At 38.8% G+C, this 12,110-nt stretch overlaps 1 long non-coding RNA gene across 1 annotated transcript; it reads right to left on the bottom strand.

The window, feature by feature from the left end:
* Positions 1-2,428: 2,428 nt before the first annotated feature.
* LOC133132096 (uncharacterized) lies at positions 2,429-4,376 on the bottom strand. The gene is made up of 2 exons (XR_009709067.1): positions 3,433-4,376; positions 2,429-3,037 (listed from the first exon to the last, which is right to left on the bottom strand). It is a non-coding gene; the product is annotated as an uncharacterized LOC133132096 (long non-coding RNA).
* Between the last annotated feature and the right edge of the window lie 7,734 nt (positions 4,377-12,110).

The following is a 12,110-nucleotide window of genomic DNA, read 5'->3' as shown; positions in this document are numbered from 1 at the left end:
CTACCACAAAGGCGTTCTGAGAAGGTGTTCTGTGACAGAGAAGGCCACTGAAGAACATTGAACTCATTGTCATGTTCATGAAACCAGATGACTTTCAGACATGGTACATTATTGTGGAGGAATTTGCACAATGAGGTGAACTGGAGGCTCCTACATCCTTGGCTAAACACTAATGGTTTCTTATTCTCAGTGACTCCTTTTCTTGTGGAAGGATGTCCACCCTAAACTCCCTTCACCAGCAGAATTGGACCAGGACCAAGAAGTCTGCGTAGGCCTGAATTATTCTGAACTGAATAATTCCTTGACAATTACCATACTGGATGTAGGCCATTAGAAGATGGGCCATGAATCCATGCACATGCTCAGCAACAATACTCAAATAGACTGTGGAATTCAAGTGATGATTCTTTGGTATTGTGGGGCCCAAAGTGTACCAAGAAAACATTCCCCACATCATTATACCACTGCCACCAGCCTAGACTCTTGACACAAAGCAGGTGGGGTCCATAGATTCATGCTGTTGGTGGCAAGTTCTGACCCTACCATGTCTATGCATTGAGATTCATCATATGATGCCACGGTCTAAATCACTGAGATAATATTTGTTCCTGATTCCGATGGTTGATGTGAATATCAACAGAAGCTCCTGACCCATATCTGCATCATGCATTGCATGCATTGCACTCCTGACACTCAATTGGCTGATTTAAATAACCCAACGTTTGGAAAAAGATCGTAAGTAGCCTAGTCTTACTGAAAAATAATGATAGACTTTTTAGAATATAAAAATATATTGCGTACAGTCTAACGACAGTACACCGTCTTTTCCTTGATATCGCTATTGAATTGTTTCCAAAAAGTCAGCGCCTTCAACAGACAAACGCAATCATTTCAGCTGGCTATATTCAGGCATAATTGAGACAGTATGTGACAAGAACACAACGGAAAAGTAATAGCAGAATGCGTCTGCTGTCATACGGTTTTGTGCTTGTTGAAAGCATTTTTAGACTTCAATTACGCGTATATTTAGGGCTACATGCAGTCTGGTATTGAGCACAATGAATGGATCATACTTAGACTTTACTCTTAACATTTTCGAGTACCACAATACCATTTGAATATTGCATTTGGTGGTTTGGGTGTGGCTATTTTACACACACACACACACACACACACACACACACACACACACACACTTTTTGTTTTAAAATATACACAATCATTGTACTTTCATTATTGTCTGGTCCTCATTATTTATACCCAACGCGCTCAACACCTGATCACTAAATGTAGGTTACATACTACCCCCGCACCAATAGAAGCCTGAAGGACGTAACAAATATCTCTATACCAAAAGGGATTATATACATTCGACAGCCAATGGAGGGCAGTTGCGGATTTTAATTGGTGTCCCAGAAGAATTCCCAAGTAGGCGCATTTCACACACGCCAGGACATAAAGTCTGCAGTGTGAGTGTAGAGCACATTAGGCGAACGCGTTTCTACATTGACGCTGAGGAGAACTGGTGAGTAGCGTTTTACTGCTGCGCTATTTCTTCGCCTAAATTCGCTCCGTTTCTTTCACATTTCATTCAGACGCCAGGGCTGACTGTGAATGTTTTCACACTCTTCTCCAAGTATCATGTGAAATGCACACAGCAATGCTTCAATGCAACACTCAAAGGGTATACTGGAACTGGAATATAAGAGCGAGGCCTAAAATATGATACATTGAAGGCGGCCAATAACGGGATGAGTGTCAGCCTAAATATACGCATGATTGAAGTAAAATGTTTTTAATGTAAATGTTTGTTTATAAAATGTGAGCTCAATGAATTTGATTGTAAATAGTCCATGAATGCATTTACCAAAACAATGTGGAATTTATCAAAGTTTTCATGCGCCAGTCTTTTTGTGAGTTGCACAATTATCATTAATATAAATAATTCGATTGTAATTAATGTTTATATTTCAAATTATTACTTTAAAAAAGCACAATTGGATTCAACATTAAAACAAGCTATGCTTCATTTACACTACAGAAAAAAAAAAAAAAAGTCAAAATACATTAAAAAAAAAAAAAAATGTCTTTATCTCTTTCCCAAACAATATAGCAATATAGATAGATATATGGTTAATGCCTGCCAATTACCTCTGCTAGATCACATTTATCAATTACAGAATCATTCGTTTTTGTGAAATTAAACGAGAACTGGGTGGCATAAATCATGAAAACATCATGACACAAACAAGAAGCAAATGTAACTGTAACTGTGTTTACCAGACAGGCTCTGTGTAGGCACTAGTATCAAGTAAAGTTTATAATATCTCTCACTGGCTTCACTCAAGGAGTATCTTATCTTGCAGTAGTGCTTAATAATATTAAGAATTTCACCCAAACCCACAATAACAACAGCAGACCAATCAGCTCATGTGTCAAAGATAAGATTGTATTAACAGCATTGACACATCAAATCAGTGTATTAGAAAAAAAATGTTGAATATGAATATGAACATGTATGTGTGTATGTTGTATTTGAAATATCAATGTGAATCTCAGAGTACCACGAGTAGAACGTGTGGTGTATAATGTGAAATAGCAATACAGATCATAAAATTCAACCTTATCTTGTAGCACACAAAAGTTCAACCTTATTTTGTAGCACACATATAATGAACAACATGAAATATCAATTCAGATCATATAAATCACCCTATGTTGGATCCAACAACCCCAAAAAATATATATGAATGTCTTTTTGATATGAGATCTCATTTAAGAAAAATGGAGAGAAAAAAAAAAAAATATATATATATATATATAGCTCGAGCTGAGATGAGTACTAAGGGGAAAATTTTTGCGTGTTTCAATATGAAAGTTCTCATCATACAGTCCCGATTAGAACATGTCCCGTCCTACCACACTCTTGTGGGGAAAAGAATCAGTCCATGGGATGACGTCCTACTCTCGAAGGAAACCTCTCAGTCCATCGAACGCAGGCAGGCTAATAGTAGACGGACCACACTTCGAATCCAGCCTGCACACACGCCGTACAACGATTAGCAAAACTACATTTTAGAACTACGCGGTTCAGCGACGTTTGGAACAAATAATTAATTCCCCACATCATTACATCTTAACATGAACATACAGCAAATGTGTACACCAAAAGGCACAGGTATTACTTTTCTTCATTCAAATACGTATCCTAGCTTATTCTGCGATAGCACCATAGCTATGTGGCTAACACAGCTAGCTTACATGAGCGTATAACACCGTATTATATGAGGTTTCCAATTTCCATGACAGTGACACATCACGCTTCTAGTAGTCAGCCTATGTTGACTGGTTTACATTGCAATTAATTTTGTTCAACATGAAATCTGTCGTGAACAAATTAGCTAAGTGTCCACGTTTCAACTTTCAACTCACCAGGATAAGTTCAAAATAAACCAAACTAGCTCTTCTTATGAATCTTCAAGATGTCAGTCAACTTCTACTTCACTCTATGAGTTTTGTGTTGTATTAACCTAAGTGATTATAAGATATTTGTCATAAATCTTATCAAATGTCTCTGTCTAATCTCTGTATCTGGGTGGATGGTGTCAGTCTGGGAAAAAGAAAAAAAGATCGTTTCTCCGCACGAGGAGGGTCTTAGGGAGTGTCTACAAATACCCAACTACTAATACTAGTGCTAAAGTGAGGGACTATTCACTTTAAGTATGTGAAACTAATGAGGGTTACATAACAGTTCAGTTTTTATCACTTGCTATGAAGGTGATCTCTTAAAAGTGCAAAAAACCATTCTGAAATGACACTGAATAACTGTGTGTGTGTGTGTCTGCATGTGTGCGTGCCAGTCTACACACCACATGTGTGTTTTACAAATTTAGGCCTATTTCTTGCACATGGTGCATGCGGTCTGTGTCTTCCTGATAGTCTTTTGATCATATTTATGGATTACGGAAGACAGAGGCGTCATGCCAATCAATTTAGGTGCGGACATGCCCACCCAATATGTAAAAATGTATAAATCGCTTATTCAATCAATCAATCAATCAATAACCTGCCTACATTGTTAAGGTTGCAGTCAGTGTAAACAGGCCACACAAAGAGAGAGAGAGGCACACACCCAGGAAATAAATTCTGCAACATGTTCTGTTCTGTTTCTCTCTCAGGGCCCAGAGGAAAAGCAGTCACGTGGAGGTCTTGAAAGCCGGACGCATGCAATGGGAATTCTCGCCACTTCGATCACAAATGACTCCATCATTATTCCAGATGGATTTTACGTAACCGGATTTACGTATTTAAAGTTTGCTGATTTATATTTACTTTTCCTCGGCTTTGTTTATTTTGAAACGGTTTTGTGCAATTCATTTATAATTTCCACTATATGGATGGATCATCGCCTCCACACTCCAAAGTACATTGCGGTGGCTAATTTAGGCGTCGTTGACTTGATATGCAGTACATCCTTTATTCCTAGCACAATAAAGACTGTTGTCGCGAGAGATACCTTCATGTCCTACAATGCATGCTTCGCACAGATTTTTTTTTATTTCACTTCAATTGTACTAGAATCATTTTCCCTCAGTGTACTTGCCTATGACAGATTCATTGCTATATGTTTCCCGCTGAGGCATAGTTCTATCAACACTCCGACAAGCATGATTATTATGCTTGTGAGCGTTTGGCTGTTTTGCGCAAGTAACCTGGTGTTTCTGGTTTCGATCTTGACAAAACTGTCATTTTGTGACTCACTGACTGTGCACCACTTTATCTGTGATTACGCTGGCGTGTTCTTTCTGTCCTGCGATGATCACACCCTGCAGTGGGCTTCTGCCTCTACTGTGGCTGTTGTGCTTCTGTTTGGGCCACTATGTTTAATTGTCTTGTCATATGCCTGTATTTTGAGAGCCGTGTTTAAAATGAAAACTTTGGACAGCAGATACAAAGCACTTGCAACGTGCTCAGAACATCTCATTCTTGTGGCACTATTCTATGTGCCGACCCTAACGCTCTACCTCACTGAACTTTTCTCATTCTACATCGAGCCAAACGTCAAAATGGTCAATTTGTCGTTAGCTGCCTGCATCCCGTCCTGTCTGAACCCCATTGTGTATTCCCTGGCAACCAAAGAAATCAGGAACAGAATACTGGCTATGCTCCAGAGAGCCAAAGTAGCAGTGTGGACAGGGCAGGTGTAGAGGCAATGGTTTCAGGAAATTCATAAAATTATTTTATTACGGAGTGTGTATATGGCCTCAGTCTCATATATAATATGTGATGTACAATTCTTGTCGTTCAATATAGAAGAACCTAAATGAGAGTCTAATGATACCATCGATGTGAATAGCTTTTAAGACCGCATACATCCCCAGCAAGTTTCAGAGCGAGGCAGCATTTAATGAAATATGCCACTTTTTCATACAGAAATAGCCAAAGCAATCCATTAATCGGATTCTCATACCTGCATGAAGGAAGCGATAGAATACACCTGACTATTCAGAAGCAGCTGAGAAGCCAACCGTCCAATTACTTTTGGTCCCCTAAAATGAAGGGGGTCTATGCATAAAAATGGATGTGATTCCTACATGCATCATCTGATATGGATGTAAATACCCTCAGATTAAAGGGGACAGTCTGCACACATACACTCACCGAGCACTTTATGACATATTTATTAGACATATTTTCTAGACTTCTACTGCTGTAGCCTATCCACTTAGAGTTATGATGCGTTGTGTGTTCAGAGATGCTCTTCTGAATACCACTGTTGTAATGTCGCAGAACTGCTCACTGGATTTTTAAAGTTTTTTTCCCACCATTCTTTGCAAACTCTAGAGACTAGTGCGTGTGAAAATCTCAGGAGATCAGCGGTTTCTGAGATACTCAAACCATTCCACAGTCAAAGGCACTTAGATCACATGTTTTCCCCCATTCTGATGGTTGATGTGAACATTAAGTGAAGCTCCTGACCCATATCTACATGATTGTATGCATTGCACAGCTGCCACACAATTGGTTGATTAGATAATCATATGAATAAGTAGGTGTAATAAAGTAATTTAGTAAGTATTTAATAAAGTGTTAGTTCCTAATAAAGTGCTCAGTGAGTGTATATTCTTTTCAGTTGAAGTCCAATGTGCTGTACTACAGAGCCAAAAGAACAGAGCTGGTTCCAACTGTCCAAATACGGACTGCGCTGCATATGCACACACACACACACTCACTGAGCACTTTATTAGGAACACTATACTAATACTGGGTAGGGACTCTCTTTGCTCTCAAAACGGGCTCAATTAATTGTGGCACTGATTCCACAAGATGTTGAAAACATTCCTTTGAGATTCTGCTTCTTGTTGACATGATTGCGTCATGCAATTCAGTTTCTCCAGACTTGTCTGCTGCACAATCATGTTGCGGATATCCCGTTCTACCACATCTACCACAAAGGCGTTCTGAGAAGGTGTTCTGTGACAGAGAAGGCCACTGAAGAACATTGAACTCATTGTCATGTTCATGAAACCAGATGACTTTCAGACATGGTACATTATTGTGGAGGAATTTGCACAATGAGGTGAACTGGAGGCTCCTACATCCTTGGCTAAACACTAATGGTTTCTTATTCTCAGTGACTCCTTTTCTTGTGGAAGGATGTCCACCCTAAACTCCCTTCACCAGCAGAATTGGACCAGGACCAAGAAGTCTGCGTAGGCCTGAATTATTCTGAACTGAATAATTCCTTGACAATTACCATACTGGATGTAGGCCATTAGAAGATGGGCCATGAATCCATGCACATGCTCAGCAACAATACTCAAATAGACTGTGATGATTCTTTGGTATTGTGGGGCCCAAAGTGTACCAAGAAAACATTCCCCACATCATTATACCACTGCCACCAGCCTAGACTCTTGACACAAAGCAGGTGGGGTCCATAGATTCATGCTGTTGGTGGCAAGTTCTGACCCTACCATGTCTATGCATTGAGATTCATCATATGATGCCACGGTCTAAATCACTGAGATAATATTTGTTCCTGATTCCGATGGTTGATGTGAATATCAACAGAAGCTCCTGACCCATATCTGCATCATGCATTGCATGCATTGCACTCCTGACACTCAATTGGCTGATTTAAATAACCCAACGTTTGGAAAAAGATCGTAAGTAGCCTAGTCTTACTGAAAAATAATGATAGACTTTTTAGAATATAAAAATATATTGCGTACAGTCTAACGACAGTACACCGTCTTTTCCTTGATATCGCTATTGAATTGTTTCCAAAAAGTCAGCGCCTTCAACAGACAAACGCAATCATTTCAGCTGGCTATATTCAGGCATAATTGAGACAGTATGTGACAAGAACACAACGGAAAAGTAATAGCAGAATGCGTCTGCTGTCATACGGTTTTGTGCTTGTTGAAAGCATTTTTAGACTTCAATTACGCGTATATTTAGGGCTACATGCAGTCTGGTATTGAGCACAATGAATGGATCATACTTAGACTTTACTCTTAACATTTTCGAGTACCACAATACCATTTGAATATTGCATTTGGTGGTTTGGGTGTGGCTATTTTACACACACACACACACACACACACACACACACACTTTTTGTTTTAAAATATACACAATCATTGTACTTTCATTATTGTCTGGTCCTCATTATTTATACCCAACGCGCTCAACACCTGATCACTAAATGTAGGTTACATACTACCCCCGCACCAATAGAAGCCTGAAGGACGTAACAAATATCTCTATACCAAAAGGGATTATATACATTCGACAGCCAATGGAGGGCAGTTGCGGATTTTAATTGGTGTCCCAGAAGAATTCCCAAGTAGGCGCATTTCACACACGCCAGGACATAAAGTCTGCAGTGTGAGTGTAGAGCACATTAGGCGAACGCGTTTCTACATTGACGCTGAGGAGAACTGGTGAGTAGCGTTTTACTGCTGCGCTATTTCTTCGCCTAAATTCGCTCCGTTTCTTTCACATTTCATTCAGACGCCAGGGCTGACTGTGAATGTTTTCACACTCTTCTCCAAGTATCATGTGAAATGCACACAGCAATGCTTCAATGCAACACTCAAAGGGTATACTGGAACTGGAATATAAGAGCGAGGCCTAAAATATGATACATTGAAGGCGGCCAATAACGGGATGAGTGTCAGCCTAAATATACGCATGATTGAAGTAAAATGTTTTTAATGTAAATGTTTGTTTATAAAATGTGAGCTCAATGAATTTGATTGTAAATAGTCCATGAATGCATTTACCAAAACAATGTGGAATTTATCAAAGTTTTCATGCGCCAGTCTTTTTGTGAGTTGCACAATTATCATTAATATAAATAATTCGATTGTAATTAATGTTTATATTTCAAATTATTACTTTAAAAAAGCACAATTGGATTCAACATTAAAACAAGCTATGCTTCATTTACACTACAGAAAAAAAAAAAAAAAGTCAAAATACATTAAAAAAAAAAAAAAATGTCTTTATCTCTTTCCCAAACAATATAGCAATATAGATAGATATATGGTTAATGCCTGCCAATTACCTCTGCTAGATCACATTTATCAATTACAGAATCATTCGTTTTTGTGAAATTAAACGAGAACTGGGTGGCATAAATCATGAAAACATCATGACACAAACAAGAAGCAAATGTAACTGTAACTGTGTTTACCAGACAGGCTCTGTGTAGGCACTAGTATCAAGTAAAGTTTATAATATCTCTCACTGGCTTCACTCAAGGAGTATCTTATCTTGCAGTAGTGCTTAATAATATTAAGAATTTCACCCAAACCCACAATAACAACAGCAGACCAATCAGCTCATGTGTCAAAGATAAGATTGTATTAACAGCATTGACACATCAAATCAGTGTATTAGAAAAAAAATGTTGAATATGAATATGAACATGTATGTGTGTATGTTGTATTTGAAATATCAATGTGAATCTCAGAGTACCACGAGTAGAACGTGTGGTGTATAATGTGAAATAGCAATACAGATCATAAAATTCAACCTTATCTTGTAGCACACAAAAGTTCAACCTTATTTTGTAGCACACATATAATGAACAACATGAAATATCAATTCAGATCATATAAATCATCACCCTATGTTGGATCCAACAACCCCAAAAAATATATATGAATGTCTTTTTGATATGAGATCTCATTTAAGAAAAATGGAGAGAAAAAAAAAAATATATATATATATATATATATATATATATATATATATATATATATATATATATATATATATAGCTCGAGCTGAGATGAGTACTAAGGGGGAAATTTTTGCGTGTTTCAATATGAAAGTTCTCATCATACAGTCCCGATTAGAACATGTCCCGTCCTACCACACTCTTGTGGGGAAAAGAATCAGTCCATGGGATGACGTCCTACTCTCGAAGGAAACCTCTCAGTCCATCGAACGCAGGCAGGCTAATAGTAGACGGACCACACTTCGAATCCAGCCTGCACACACGCCGTACAACGATTAGCAAAACTACATTTTAGAACTACGCGGTTCAGCGACGTTTGGAACAAATAATTAATTCCCCACATCATTACATCTTAACATGAACATACAGCAAATGTGTACACCAAAAGGCACAGGTATTACTTTTCTTCATTCAAATACGTATCCTAGCTTATTCTGCGATAGCACCATAGCTATGTGGCTAACACAGCTAGCTTACATGAGCGTATAACACCGTATTATATGAGGTTTGCAATTTCCATGACAGTGACACATCACGCTTCTAGTAGTCAGCCTATGTTGACTGGTTTACATTGCAATTAATTTTGTTCAACATGAAATCTGTCGTGAACAAATTAGCTAAGTGTCCACGTTTCAACTTTCAACTCACCAGGATAAGTTCAAAATAAACCAAACTAGCTCTTCTTATGAATCTTCAAGATGTCAGTCAACTTCTACTTCACTCTATGAGTTTTGTGTTGTATTAACCTAAGTGATTATAAGATATTTGTCATAAATCTTATCAAATGTCTCTGTCTAATCTCTGTATCTGGGTGGATGGTGTCAGTCTGGGAAAAAGAAAAAAAGATCGTTTCTCCGCACGAGGAGGGTCTTAGGGAGTGTCTACAAATACCCAACTACTAATACTAGTGCTAAAGTGAGGGACTATTCACTTTAAGTATGTGAAACTAATGAGGGTTACATAACAGTTCAGTTTTTATCACTTGCTATGAAGGTGATCTCTTAAAAGTGCAAAAAACCATTCTGAAATGACACTGAATAACTGTGTGTGTGTGTGTCTGCATGTGTGCGTGCCAGTCTACACACCACATGTGTGTTTTACAAATTTAGGCCTATTTCTTGCACATGGTGCATGCGGTCTGTGTCTTCCTGATAGTCTTTTGATCATATTTATGGATTACGGAAGACAGAGGCGTCATGCCAATCAATTTAGGTGCGGACATGCCCACCCAATATGTAAAAATGTATAAATCGCTTATTCAATCAATCAATCAATCAATAACCTGCCTACATTGTTAAGGTTGCAGTCAGTGTAAACAGGCCACACAAAGAGAGAGAGAGGCACACACCCAGGAAATAAATTCTGCAACATGTTCTGTTCTGTTTCTCTCTCAGGGCCCAGAGGAAAAGCAGTCACGTGGAGGTCTTGAAAGCCGGACGCATGCAATGGGAATTCTCGCCACTTCGATCACAAATGACTCCATCATTATTCCAGATGGATTTTACGTAACCGGATTTACGTATTTAAAGTTTGCTGATTTATATTTACTTTTCCTCGGCTTTGTTTATTTTGAAACGGTTTTGTGCAATTCATTTATAATTTCCACTATATGGATGGATCATCGCCTCCACACTCCAAAGTACATTGCGGTGGCTAATTTAGGCGTCGTTGACTTGATATGCAGTACATCCTTTATTCCTAGCACAATAAAGACTGTTGTCACGAGAGATACCTTCATGTCCTACAATGCATGCTTCGCACAGATTTTTTTTTATTTCACTTCAATTGTACTAGAATCATTTTCCCTCAGTGTACTTGCCTATGACAGATTCATTGCTATATGTTTCCCGCTGAGGCATAGTTCTATCAACACTCCGACAAGCATGATTATTATGCTTGTGAGCGTTTGGCTGTTTTGCGCAAGTAACCTGGTGTTTCTGGTTTCGATCTTGACAAAACTGTCATTTTGTGACTCACTGACTGTGCACCACTTTATCTGTGATTACGCTGGCGTGTTCTTTCTGTCCTGCGATGATCACACCCTGCAGTGGGCTTCTGCCTCTACTGTGGCTGTTGTGCTTCTGTTTGGGCCACTATGTTTAATTGTCTTGTCATATGCCTGTATTTTGAGAGCCGTGTTTAAAATGAAAACTTTGGACAGCAGATACAAAGCACTTGCAACGTGCTCAGAACATCTCATTCTTGTGGCACTATTCTATGTGCCGACCCTAACGCTCTACCTCACTGAACTTTTCTCATTCTACATCGAGCCAAACGTCAAAATGGTCAATTTGTCGTTAGCTGCCTGCATCCCGTCCTGTCTGAACCCCATTGTGTATTCCCTGGCAACCAAAGAAATCAGGAACAGAATACTGGCTATGCTCCAGAGAGCCAAAGTAGCAGTGTGGACAGGGCAGGTGTAGAGGCAATGGTTTCAGGAAATTCATAAAATTATTTTATTACGGAGTGTGTATATGGCCTCAGTCTCATATATAATATGTGATGTACAATTCTTGTCGTTCAATATAGAAGAACCTAAATGAGAGTCTAATGATACCATCGATGTGAATAGCTTTTAAGACCGCATACATCCCCAGCAAGTTTCAGAGCGAGGCAGCATTTAATGAAATATGCCACTTTTTCATACAGAAATAGCCAAAGCAATCCATTAATCGGATTCTCATACCTGCATGAAGGAAGCGATAGAATACACCTGACTATTCAGAAGCAGCTGAGAAGCCAACCGTCCAATTACTTTTGGTCCCCTAAAATGAAGGGGGTCTATGCATAAAAATGGATGTGATTCCTACATGCATCATCTGATATGGATGTAAATACCCTCAGATTAAAGGGGACA

Source organism: Conger conger, chromosome 7, assembly GCF_963514075.1.
Source record: "Conger conger chromosome 7, fConCon1.1, whole genome shotgun sequence".
Classification (NCBI taxonomy): domain Eukaryota; kingdom Metazoa; phylum Chordata; class Actinopteri; order Anguilliformes; family Congridae; genus Conger; species Conger conger.
Note: the sequence above shows the minus strand (reverse complement) of the source record. Positions and strands in the feature narration are given on the sequence as shown.